Consider the following 13,157-nt stretch of genomic DNA (forward strand, 5'->3'; position numbering starts at 1 on the left):
CCGGTGCCCCCATAATGCAGACCCGCTGTTTGCAGGCTGCAATAAGGGCCACGGCCGACAACGTCCGTGTGCATGAGGCCCAAGGCTTATTTTCTGAAGGCCTACAGTTTACTAGTCTTCTGTTCTCAAATAAAGATGAGCCAGTAATTTCCTCTGATTTATCAATAACAAGTATCGCCCTAAGGTTCAGGAAGTCCCAGATATTCAGTAGAAATATATGAAATCTAGCGGAAAAGATTAATTCAACCAAGATTATCGAATGATCTGTTTGATTAAACCTTTTGTTTACAGTTATTAAAGGGGTTTTCCGAGTTCAAAGTTGAACCTGGACATACCCCCAATCTTGCCTGTGTGAAAGAGGCCTAAGACTACCAATCCAGAACTTTCATATATTTCATTTAGTTAATCAGTGTTTTGAAAGATTCCCATTAAATAAAAAAACAAGAAAACAAAAAACAAAGCTGCGGATTTGTAGGTAATGACACACGAGTATCGGGCCAGCAATCTAATAGTCCCAGCTAATAGTAATCTCCCCGGATTGGAAAACTGTAAACCTCTGGCATTTGCGGTGCTGTTACTAGACACTGGCAAGGATGAAACCCTTCGCTCCAAGTTTCAAGTGAGAGTTTCATATTAACTGAAGTCATATGTTATGAAACCGTAAATCCTATTCTAACGATTCAAGGGGAATACATTTTACGGTTCCCGGCAGGCTGGAGAGCAGGGTAGTCAGACTAAGTTGGATTGTAAAAACGATGATTGCTGAGTAAGATCATTGGGGTAGACCATATAAAGCTAATAGTTTCTAGTATTTGCAAAGGAAAGGGTGTAATCTTATGCCGAAATAACAAAGGATGCCTGGGGCGGCTGAAAGGGTTTAGCGTGCCTTTTGCTACTGTTGAAAAAGCGACTCCGGTCACAACTAATACTAACATCACCGTGTTAAAGGTGCCGTCTCACTTCAGCAAATGGCATTTATCATGTAGAGAAAGTTAATACAAGGCACTTACTAATGTATTGTGATTGTCCATATTGCCTCCTTTGCTGGCTGGATACGTTTTTCCATCACGTTATACTCTGCTCCTATTCAGGAGTTACGCCCATCCTGAAATCCAGCAGCGGTGGTCGTGCTTGCACGCTACAGGAAAAAACACCATCCTCTCTGGTGGCTGGGACCATGGGAGTGCACATAGGTCGGTGCCTTTTCCTGTTGTGTGCAAGCACGGCCACCACTGCTGGATTTCAGGATGGCCGTAACTCCTGAATAGGAGCAGAGTATAACGTGATGGAAAAATGAATGAAGCCGGCATAGGAGGCAATATGGATAATCACAATACATTAGTAAGTGCCTTGTATTAAGTTTGTCTACATGATAAATGCCATTTTCTAAAGTGAGACGCCCCTTTAAATACAATTCATTAGACATGCTTTACCATTTGTTTTTTTTCCCCTGAAACAGCGCCACTCTGGTTCATTGGCTATGCCTGGTATTGCAGCTTATCTCTACTTCAAGTGAATAGTGCTAAACTGCAATACCAGCCACCTCACATTTTCCTGTAATCCCAGATAATGCATACATTTTTTTTTTCCGGGATTACTCTATTTTTTATTTTTATAATAAGAGATATGATCATGTAGTGGATTACCCCATGTCCATCTTTCCCATGCTTTTTTTTTTTTTATCCTCTTGACCCATTTTCACCATGTAAACTGATCCCTCTGGTTTGTTTGTTTCCCTCCTGTATGTAGCACTTCCTGTTCCTGTATCCAACCAAACCCATGATGCACTTCTCCTTTCTCTGCCACAGCTCCAGCACCGCCCCTAACAACGCCCAGCTAGCTTATAGCTCCTCCCACCCAGCTATTTACATAGACACTCCCCTATCACTGCCTTGCCCATGGACATAACATCACAGGAAATAATAAAGCATGGACATGGTCATGTGACCACAGCCCAGAACAAGAGATATGAGCAATAACGGTAAAAGAAGTACATTACAAAATCACAGCTACCTTTATAAATGATTATTTTGGATGATGTTGATGCAAACCAGAAAACCCCTTTAATTGTTACTTTATTGACTCTAGTGATGGCTGCCTTTCTGCTTTTTAAGTTCTGTCTCCTCCATGCTTTACACTACAGTTATGCTTGTCATTAGCTGCTGTAACAGAAGTTCTTTTTAGCCTAGTCAGTGCTATCCTGCTGACTGATGTACTCAGGATGACCTGCAATAAGGAGCGAGAGGGGAAGTGGACGCTGTTTTGAGAACATTTCTATGTCAGCAAACTGGTCATCACTTTATTTGGATCTGAACTGTCAAAACCTTGCTGAAGTTGTTCTCTAGCATTTTGTGTTTAGACAACTAGACTTTTTGATAATTTAACTGATTTTAATGTAATATTTCCAATAATTTTTCCTCTTTACTACCGGGCATTGGTAAAACTCGTTAAAGCTAGTCACACACTTAGGGCATTTTTGTTACGGCTCGGGTGCGGACCCATTCACTTCAATGGGGCTGCAAAAGATACAGACAGTACTCTGTGTGCTGTCCGCATCCGTTGCTCCGTTCCGTGGCCCCGCAAAAATTATGAGGCATGTCCTATTTGTGTCTGTTTTGTGGACACGAATAGGCATTTCTATAATGGGCCTTCTGTTCCGTTCTGCAAATTGCGGAAGGCACACGGGCGGCATCCGTGTTTTGCAGATCCACAATTTGCGGACCGCAAAACACGGCACGGTTGTGTGAACAAGCCCTTAAGCAAGCATTCACCTGGCCATATCCGTTTTGCTTTCCATCTGCGAAAACATGGATACTGGCCATGTGCATCCTGCACTTTCTGTAGACCTTATTGTCACAAAACGGACAAGAATAGGACGTGTTCTCTAATCTGCAGCACAGCCTTACGTATGTGGGCAGCACATGGATGAAATCTGCGTTTGTTTGCAGCCCTGTAGAAATGAATGGGTCCGCATGTAATCGGCAAAAAATGCAGATCGGATGCAGACTGAAAATAAAGTTATGTGAATGCTCCCTAAGATAGCTGAGCTTTGCACCCATAGATATTCCTCCTGACTCCCCCATCCTCGTGCATGCTCAGCATGCATGTGTTCCCATTGGGAATCTTCTCAATAGCTGGGTGCAGGCAACAACAAAGGTAGCAGTAATCCTCCCTGTCTCTCTCTAAGTTCACTTTTCAATCTTCCCAAATAAGCACAGGAGTGGAATTCTGTTCTCATTAACACTTTCTGCAGTTCCCAGGCTGTGCAAAGTGCAGATCTTAGATCCTGATGATGGCCAGTCCATCTCAAAATGTGGTGGGTGCCGAAGCAATATACCCAAACCACAAGCAGTAAAGTCTTATTGCCATCAATGAGCGATACCCCTGTCTTTCCAGGCATGGCCTCTGAAGAGATTCTAAACCTTCAATATGAAACGTTCTTTCTCTCAAAGGGTAGTCTTTTCTCAGCTCTTCCAATTTCAGGAATGATGTTTTCCTGGATGCTGCTTCTCTCCAGGCCAACGTCTCAGGAGCTCACACAGACAGGTGTTCCTCTTCCTCCTGTCAACCTAACTAGGACTTCCAGTGTTAGCTATTTTTTGCCCATACATAACCATTTGGGATATATAGTGCAAAGAGTACTTTAACAACAAATCACAACATTTAACTCTCAGCATTTAATTAACCCTTTGCAATGATCCACTCCGTCACTGCACTTACAGTTCACAAAGTGCATTGAAATCTATGTCTACAAGACTGGTCTCTCAAGCTGTGGTAAAGCCAAAATTCCCAGCATGCCCCGCTACCCTGTGCCTTTCCGAGCATGCTTGTAGGGTTGCCACCAGTTGGGAACTCCGAGTCTACCCCTCATGACAGCAACCAATGGAAGGCTGAACTGTCCTGATATTGTGTTGTATATTGCCTCAGTAGAGTAACCTTTTTCTCCCCATATACTGCTTAGTATATATAGACTACTGTCTTTCAAAGGGGCTGTGTTGCCACTACCCCATGTCTGGAATTGCAGTTCAGTTCTATTAAAGTAAATGGGGCTAAGTTCATACAGGTGAAACTCAAAGAATTTATATCGTGCAAAAGTCAATTTATTTCAATAATGCAAATTAAAATTAGAATTAGAATTTTGTGAAAAAGTTCAATATTCTAGGCTCAAAGTGTCACACTCTAGGCAGCTAACTAATTACCTGAGATTGTGACTTTGGGGTTTCATAAACTGTAAGCCATAATCCTCCAAATTATAACAAATAAAGGCTTGAAATATCGCGCTTTGCATGTAATGAGTCTCATATGTTAGTTTCACCTTTTAAGTTGCATTACTGAAATAAATGAACTTTGCACCATATTCTAATTTTTCGAGTTTCACCTGTAAATATTTCTCATCCCAGACAACCTTCTTAAAGCTCTGAACCCGAACATATCCTCTTTTTCACCCAGGCAGCCCCTCTGATATGAGCAATGCTCTCCCTTTCTCTGCGCATGGGAAGGGCTTTTTTTTAATTAGATCCGGTGATGTACCGGGTCTTCTAATGGGAATGCTAGGCAGAGTTCTCCACCTAGCAGTGAGCCCGATGACGTCACCGGGACTAATAGTCAGGCTTTAGCGCTGCCCCAGCCTGTAAAACAGTGTAGGGTAGTGCTAAAGCGCGCCCATTAGCGCCGGTGACATCAGCGGCAAAACTGCTAGGTGGAAGCCTCAGTCTAGCAATGTAAAAAATATAAACAAACAGCCCTTGCCCTGCGCGATACAGCACAAGGCAAGGGAGAGCATCGGAGCATGAGGTGCTCATATTAGAGGGGCTGAGTGGGAGAAGAAGGGGATATGTCCAGGTTCAGCTCTGAACCCAGAGAACCCCTTTAACCATGAAATCCTCCATACACTGCATATGACAAATATTCTCAATGCACAGGAAATAGTCAGTTGGAGAACTTTTTGGGGAGAAGTTTTGCTGGTTTGCGTCTTTCACATACTGTATGTTATAGACATTTAGATTAGTCCATGACTGCTCTTTGTTCTTGAGCTATTCCATGACTTGTCCTGCTTTTTATCAAACTCTCTGGCTGCCCACCTGACGTGAGGCTTATTTTCCTGGTTGGAATATGTGACCTTTTCATTGTCATATTTGCAGATGGAAAATATTTTTAACGTCCTATGAACAAAAAATGCTTTTTATAGTCTAAAGATATTATCTATCAAAGGTTATGCACACCTGAAGAACTGTACATACCTGTGTATTGTGCACGTTGTACAAAGGAACACGTATGATACGATTAGTAATATCTGTATAGCTGTGCAGAAGAAGGAACAAACTGGGAAAGTCATGCAGCGAGGTCATGAGTTCTACCCGTACCCAGCTGGGACGTTTGGGATGCTTGGTTGTAGGTCACTACATGCAGATGCTTGGGGTGTAATAATCTCACTGTGTCTTTTATGGATTAATACAATTGCTCTATTCTACCATGTTAGACAATACAAATATTCAAGAGATAACTATATGCAGTGAACTGGTTTGACTCGTGTGTCACGGCAATTTGTAGCTGCCAAGAGGCTTTCCAGCCAACGGAGATGTGTCCAAGCTAAATACATGAAATGAGACAATCTCCAGAAGATTAGATTACCCTCCTTGCAGATGGTTTATATATTTTCCATGTATGCATGCAGAAAAAAAAGCACTTTTTAAATTTAACAGTAATATGTTGCCTAGGAATTATGTTCCTGCTGGATTAGAAATTCCATCAGGATCAACATGGTGGTGTCTCATGGTAGGCTTGATGTGGAGACAGGGGTTTTGGTGGAGATTTTAATGTCCCCATGGCACCTAATACTTACCCGTGTTATTAGTTTGACATTACTATGTAGTTGGAGAACAGTTTCTAAATGATATATGTAATATTTGTCCCAATTCATAGTTTAAGAAACTTATCTTTATCTCTCCTATCTGTCTATCTACAGTATGTGTCTATTTATTATCTGTCTTGCATGTATCTGTCTATTCTATCCTATCCTTCCGTCTTCCTGCATATCTAGCTTTATATACCGTAGGTCATATTATTCGGGGTAGATTATTGTTATCAATCTTGGACCAGCACCAGACAAAAGAGTAACTTGGCATCTTCTCTGCATGTCTTACTAGGGTTGGGCTCTAGCTGTCACCTTTTCAACTCAGAAGAATGAGAATATTACATCAACAGATATGGGGATACTGGGGAATAGGTGTAGCACTACAAACCACTCCCTATTACTAATGGCCGTATACAAATATGTGTTGTACATCTGGAAAAATACTTATTACTATAGCTGCCATTGAAATATTAAAGATTTTTATTTATTTGGCATATTCTTGTCAGTGAGTCCAGCGTGATGTCATTGAGTCCAGCGTTTTTTTTTTTTTTATTCAGAGCCATAGCCACTCCCCTGCCCACCTGCTGCTGATTCATATGGAAAAAACCTGTCACTCAGCATCAGGTGGGCGGGGAGAGTCAGGAGCTCATGAATATTCATGACTCATCATTATCAGCTGGAGCTTTTTAATACAAGATGTTGGCAGATTGACTGGGTCAATTAAAGAAAGTGACCCAGCATTTTGCTAAGAGAATCAGTTACTTATTTATGTTGCCCTTAGTTAGGACACCATAAAACTGGTTATCCAATTATCCAATTTCACCCAACAGCCCCCCCCCCCCCCCATGTGCCGTGCCCCTTCACAGGTAATATACTTACCTTACTCCCGCTTCCTGCGGCACTGCTGCTTCTCCCTGTACACGGATGAAAACACCCGGTGTCAGGGGGAGGGCGGGGGGGTTGAAACAGCCAATGGCAGGCAGGGATGAGGACTAGCCTCTCTAGCGTCACCCACCATGCTAGGGAGGCTCGTCCCTGTCCCCGCCTGTCATTAGCTGCTCCCCTCCAACACCGGATATTTTAATCCGTGTACAGGAAGAAGCAGCGGCGGTGCAGGGACCGGGAGCGGGGTATGTATATTACTTGTGAGGGGCCCGGCACATGGGGGGGGGGGCTGTTTGAGAAATTGGATAACCCCTTTAAGTTGCCTACCAGTATGTCTTTGGCATGTGGGGGAAAACCGAAGCACCTGGAGGAAACCCACACAAATAAAGGGAAAAATAACCCCATACAGCATACAGTTGCATATGTCAAGCTATAAACCTGACGGGTACGCCAAATGTGCACAGCAAGCAGTGTGAATAGAACCATAGAACCAACACACAGGTTTCAGGGAATGAGTGATATAGCTAATAAAACAAGTTGTTTACCCCTCCAGCAGCAATCCTTTAGCTTTGCCGTTCTGCTTTTAGCAATGTAGTGCAGTGAACGAAGGGACGGTCATATTATTGTTTTTAGAACCCAACCCTATAGATTCTAATGGAGTAGCTGTTACAATGGGTCTGCAAGGGGTTTGTGCAATATCATTTCATACATGTGATAAGATAGACATACTGCATAATGTCATCTACATCCTGTGACCATTCGGACAGTCAGTGATGAGAGTTGTAGTTTTTAAACACACACACAAACCACAGGTTGAAGAACGCCATATACAATACGTCTTTTATTGTTCTGTTTTGTACTGTTGATTCTTGTGGTTGCTGTTATCATTATTAATTGATATGTTTGTTAAGATTCTTCAGTTTGAAATTATACCCGACCTGATGGTTAGGGGAAGGGCAAAGGGGATAGCTTACCGCCGTTACCCAATGCATAGTGATTTTGAGATTGACCTTTACAAATATTAGATATAACCATCTTAGGCTACATGCACATGAACGTCGTTTGTTTCTGTGTCCGTTCCGTTTTTTTTGCGGATAGGATGCGGACCCATTCATTTCAATGGGTCCGCAAAAAATACGGACAGCACACAGTGTGCTGTCCGCATCAGTATGTCCGTTCCGTGGCCCCGCAAAAATAAATAAATTAGAACATGTCCTATTCTTGTCCGTTTTAGGCAATGGATCCGCAAAAAAAAAAACGGATGGCATATGGATCACACATACGGTCGTGTGCATGTAGCCTTAGGGCTCATTCACACGACCGTATATTTATTCCGTTTTCGTTCCGGTTTTTTTTGTGGTCCGTATACGGAACAATTTATTTCAATGGGTCCACAAAAAAAAAGTGAGCATTCTGTTTCCGTATGCCCATATTTCCGTTTCGCAAAAAGATAGAACATGTCCTATTATTGTCCGCATTACGGATAAGGATAGTACTGTTCTATGAAGGGCCAGCTGTTCCGTTCCACAAAATACGAAATGCACACGGATGTCATCCGTATATTTTGCTGATCAGTTTTTGCGGACCGCAAAATACATACGGTCGTGTGAACAAGCCCTTAGTGTGATGTTTAGGTGTAAACCTTAATATACTGTAGTGTAGTTTTCCAGTGAAACATAAGAGAAATTAATGGATGTAGCAGAATTAAACATTTAGCTCTCAGTTATCAAGTGCTAAATATATAAGCCGTTTTGGATTTCAGTGGGTGTCGGGGGGATATCTAGTTTTACTCTTTCTTCCAGATTTTAAGATTAATGATGCAGAATATATCCAGGTATGTAGTCTTTCCATTTTGCAGTCCCACTGATAGAGGAAATACTGACATAATACAGTGACGCCTTACAGACATCTTGATGTAGCGGTCTAACATGCTAATTGCCTTACTGGCAAATGCCTGGGGGGTCATCTCTGAATAAAATACTAAGCGCCAACATCAAGCAGCCCAGAAAATGTCAGTAGAGTCGTATGGTATTTGAGGGACCCATGTTGGTCCAAAGTATACGGCCTACAGTAGGGTACTTATGCATTGCTGACCTCCATTTGAGAACACCCTTCATTGCTTTACTGGGACATTGTATACAGGTAGATACGTATGTCCCTTCTATCGTATCTTCTATCCTTAAAGAGCCTCATGCTGATGCCTTATTTATCTTTGTACGTTGCAGTGTTGTGGGGATATGAGAATTTTTATTTTAATGCAAATCAGGCAGTTGTAGCACCAAGGGGCAGGCTATAGAGCTTTGAGCACCGCTACAGCTATTCCCCTAGTGCTCATTACATCCCCCCCCCCCCCCCCCGTGATTGACAGGACTAGCACCTCTATCTAATGGTGGCTGCGCTGTGACTCATTAATAATTATCTTTGCTATTCCAGCGTTAATTCCTAGGAAAGCTTGATTTTGATAATGTGCTACGGCTTATATCTATGCATTAATGGGTCACGGGTGGCAGTGGAGCCTCTGCGGAGGGGAGGGAGCACTGTGCGAGGAGGAGAGAATACAACTAGTGATGGTCAGTTCGCAGTGTTCGCCAGCGAATACATGTGGGCTGCCATCTTTAGTAAGGTAGACTCAACCGTCCGGTGATGCACAGGTAAGCCCTTACCTGTGCCTGTGCCGGGAGCCGGTCTAAAATCAAATGCAGTCACCGGGAGCAGGCAGTTCCGAGAACAGCCGCCGGGGGCCTTCATCGAGCTGTTCTCAGAACTTCCTGCTCCCGGTGACTGCATTTGATTTCAGACCGGCTCCGGCATAGGTAAGGGCTTACCTGTGCATCGCCGGACGGATGCGTCTACCTTACTAAAGATGGCAGCCCGCATGTGTTCGCTGGCGAACACTGCGAACTGACCATCACTGAATACAACCCTTCCAAGATGACGGTGTGTAATGAAGAGGAAGCAGCGCTCGCACGTAGCACCGCCTCCTCTTCAAACAGCTGATTGACATGGGTGCAGGGTGTCGGACCCCCGCCGATCTGATATTGATGACCTATCCTGACAATAGGTCATCAATATAAACAGGCTGCACAACCCCTTTAATAAAGCAAAGCGTCTGGATTGCATTTGCGTCACGTCAGAAAGCCTCCTTGTGTGATCCCATGATCCTCATTAAGGAGGCTCTAGATATGCTAGTTATGTACTGTACTGTGTGTCCACAATTAGGTCAGTGTAAATCGATATGATTTCATTCTTTGGCTCACTTAATTCCATCATTCAAGCAGCACATTGAGTTGTATACGCCTTAGGTCATTGGAATCCTCTGAAACCTCAGCTGACCATCAGAGCCAGATCATGGAGCCGCCTTGTATTTGACTTCATTAGAACATTTTCCTCTGCTCCAAAACTGCTTGGGGAGAAATACAGCCCGGCAGTTCCGATACGTTCAGTAATATATACCATTATGAATGCCTATAAATTATTACGTTCTTAGAATTTGTTCGTCAGCAAGGCTGGCAAGTCTTCAAAGTGGTTTTCAATGTGCAGCCTGTTGATAAGTGCGTCTATTGATTTCTCATTTGTTGGTTTTCTGTACAGGGTAGAAAAGTTCAAGATGTTGCTCTTTGTGTAACTTCCAAAAGCTGTAGATCTTGACTAATAGTAGAGATGTGTCAAAATGTGTCTTTCGCTCTGGAGGACTTGACAAGTCTGGGCTTTATATGGACAATCCATTGATTTCTGTGTAATGCTTCATGTCTCCTGTGTTGGCGCTGTAGGGAGACTGAACACTTGATAACAAGTTTCAAAGTAGATTGCAGATGATCGCTAAGGATGCAAACAGGACACCCTGTAGTCAGTATATTCTTAGGGCATCTTTAAAAGGGATTCTCCAAATTGGACAATCTCTTGAATAGTTTCACAATCCTAAATCCAATATTAAAGAGGTTGTCCAGCCTTATATAATCTTCAGGATAGGTCCTCAATATCTGATCGGCGAGGGTGAGAAGCCGGCGCCCCATGCGAGCACTGCTTCTTGTTCACTCCACTGCACTTAGTCTTGGAAGTACAATGTAATACAAGGACTCGCTCCATTCAAGTGAACAGCGCGAGTACTTGTAATCGCACTATGCCGCCGCTCCACTGGAGATGACGCGTAGTGTAAAGACCTGGAATCCTAAAGCGCCACCTCCTCATCAAACAGCGGATCGGTGGGGGTACCAGGTGTCAGACCCATCACCGATCTTACAATAGGTCATCAATATATATGGCTGGACAAACCCTTTAAGGAGCATTGTTCTGTTACATCTGTCTCATTATTTGGACACTTCAGTGCATATATTAGGGCCCATTCAGATGGCGGAATCAAAATTCCGGAGCTTGGCGAGTGGTGTCTGTCTCCTATTGTTTTCAACGGGAGGCAGCACTGCAGTTCATGGACTGGTAGTTTAAAGCCATGAATGGACATGAGGTCACCTAAAGCTGATGTCCTAATCTCGCTTGTGGCCGCGGCCGGTGTCCTCTTGTGGTTTAGCTCCATTCAATAGAGCCAAGCCATGAGTGTGCCCGAAACATTCAAAGTGAACAACCACGCTGGATTTTAACACGGTTAAAATCGGCAGTGTGAACGAGCCCTTATATGTTAGTTAATGTTTATACTCTTTATTATATATTGCAGTTATGGGAGAGGCTTAACTGTGATGAGTGGGTGAAGCGCTTCCCCTGACCTAGCTGGCTGTGTTGTGCCGGAAGCCAGGAGCGAGGGTAAGCCTAGTAGTGGGCATACCCTAAAAGGGAGTGTTTGAGAACAGGGGGGGTGGGTGGGTGTGAACAGAAGCGCCCTGAGGAGCTGGAGGCTGGGGCTTAAGAAGGTAATATGCCCCTCCCACAAATTCAGGCTGACTTTTCAGCCTTCCACTTGTGCGCAAGGCATTTACTAGGACTATAATATCAGGTATATATCGACTAAGAAAGAAAGAAATCAGACTGAGCTGTTCATCGTGTGTATTTATGTAACCGTAAGGATAACGGCCCTGGGATTCCAGTCAGCTGAGTGTCATCCTGTGTCCCAGTTTTCAATTCGCAATTATAAATCCATGTCTTAGGGTACTTTCACACTAGCGTTTTTGTTTTCCGGTATTGAGTTCCGTCACAGGAGCTCAATACCGAAAAAAACTGATCAGTTTTATCTTAATGCATTCTGTTCAGGATGCATCAGTTCAGTCCCTTTTACGTTTTTTGGACAAAGAAAATACCGCAGCATGCTGCAGTTTTATCTCCGGCCCAAAATACGGAACACTTGCCATTTTATCTCCGGCATTAATTTACATTGAAGTGTATTAGTGCCGGATCCGGCATTAAGTGTTCCGGCAAAAAAACGATCCGGCTTTAAAAATGCGCAGACCTTTAAAAAATGCCCCCAAAAATTAATACCGGATCCGTTTTTTCCGGATGACACCGGAGAGACGGATCCGGTATTTCAATGCATTTGTCAGGCGGATCCTCATCCGGATCCGCCTGACAAATGCCATCAGTTTGCTTCCAGATTGCCGGATCTGGCAGGCGACGGAACTGCCTGTCGGAATCCTCTACCGCAAGTGTGAAAGTACCCTAACAATATGCAAATCGCTTTCTGCATAACCCAACAATGCAGATCTGTTTTCAATAACTGGAATCTGGCATTCCTTCCACGCCAGCTTTTTCCCAAATGGTTTGCAGACGAGTGAAACAAATCCTTTCTATGTAACAGATAAACTTGAAACGGCACATTCTGGCCATTCTGTTGCCTAGTTAAGAACTGGCTCATTTGGTGACGGTGACCGCCTCTGGAAGTGGCTTTTTAGGATTGCACTGCATGAGAAGGATGGTTTGCAGGGGTTGTCTGCTCTGGACAACTGATTTTGTAAGAAGGCTTCCCTGGCAATAAGCTGATCACAAAGTGCTCTGCCGCTACGTTTCCCAGCGATCATCTGTAATCTCTGGGAGATCTGGTACCAACCTTTGAGTTCCGATACAGTGTCAACGCAGGGGACATGAAACATGGCACCAGAGGAAAACCACACGACTGCTATGGGGCCCGGCGAGCCTCCTTTTCATGCAGCTACCACTAGAGGGATCTCAGGTCAAAGAGATTATTAAAATCGCTATGTACATTCATATGCACTGAGCTCCCCCTAGTGGTGGCTGCAGACAGACAGTTTTGTGAATGGAAGCAGTGATTTAGAGCGTATGGGGAAGATGAAGCAATGTATGCCAGTTGTCTGGTGTGATGTGATTATTACATTTAAAATTATGATGTTCAGAATGAGTGCCATATTTTTAAAACACCTTTTCCACTTTTTCCAACATACAAGTCTGATAGAAGTGGATAAGGCAGAGGACAACCTCTGTTTATTACAAATGTGTTAATTAAAATTTCTTCGGCTGA

The 13,157-nt window shown here is 43.5% G+C and overlaps 1 protein-coding gene across 3 annotated transcripts in view; it reads left to right on the forward strand.

Annotated features, from left to right (window-relative positions):
• The window catches only part of SH3PXD2A (SH3 and PX domains 2A), a 312,517-nt gene that overhangs the window by 254,879 nt on the left and 44,481 nt on the right, over positions 1-13,157 (forward strand). The window lies entirely within an intron of this gene.

Source organism: Bufo gargarizans, chromosome 6 (genome assembly GCF_014858855.1).
Source record: "Bufo gargarizans isolate SCDJY-AF-19 chromosome 6, ASM1485885v1, whole genome shotgun sequence".
Classification (NCBI taxonomy): Eukaryota; Metazoa; Chordata; class Amphibia; order Anura; family Bufonidae; genus Bufo; species Bufo gargarizans.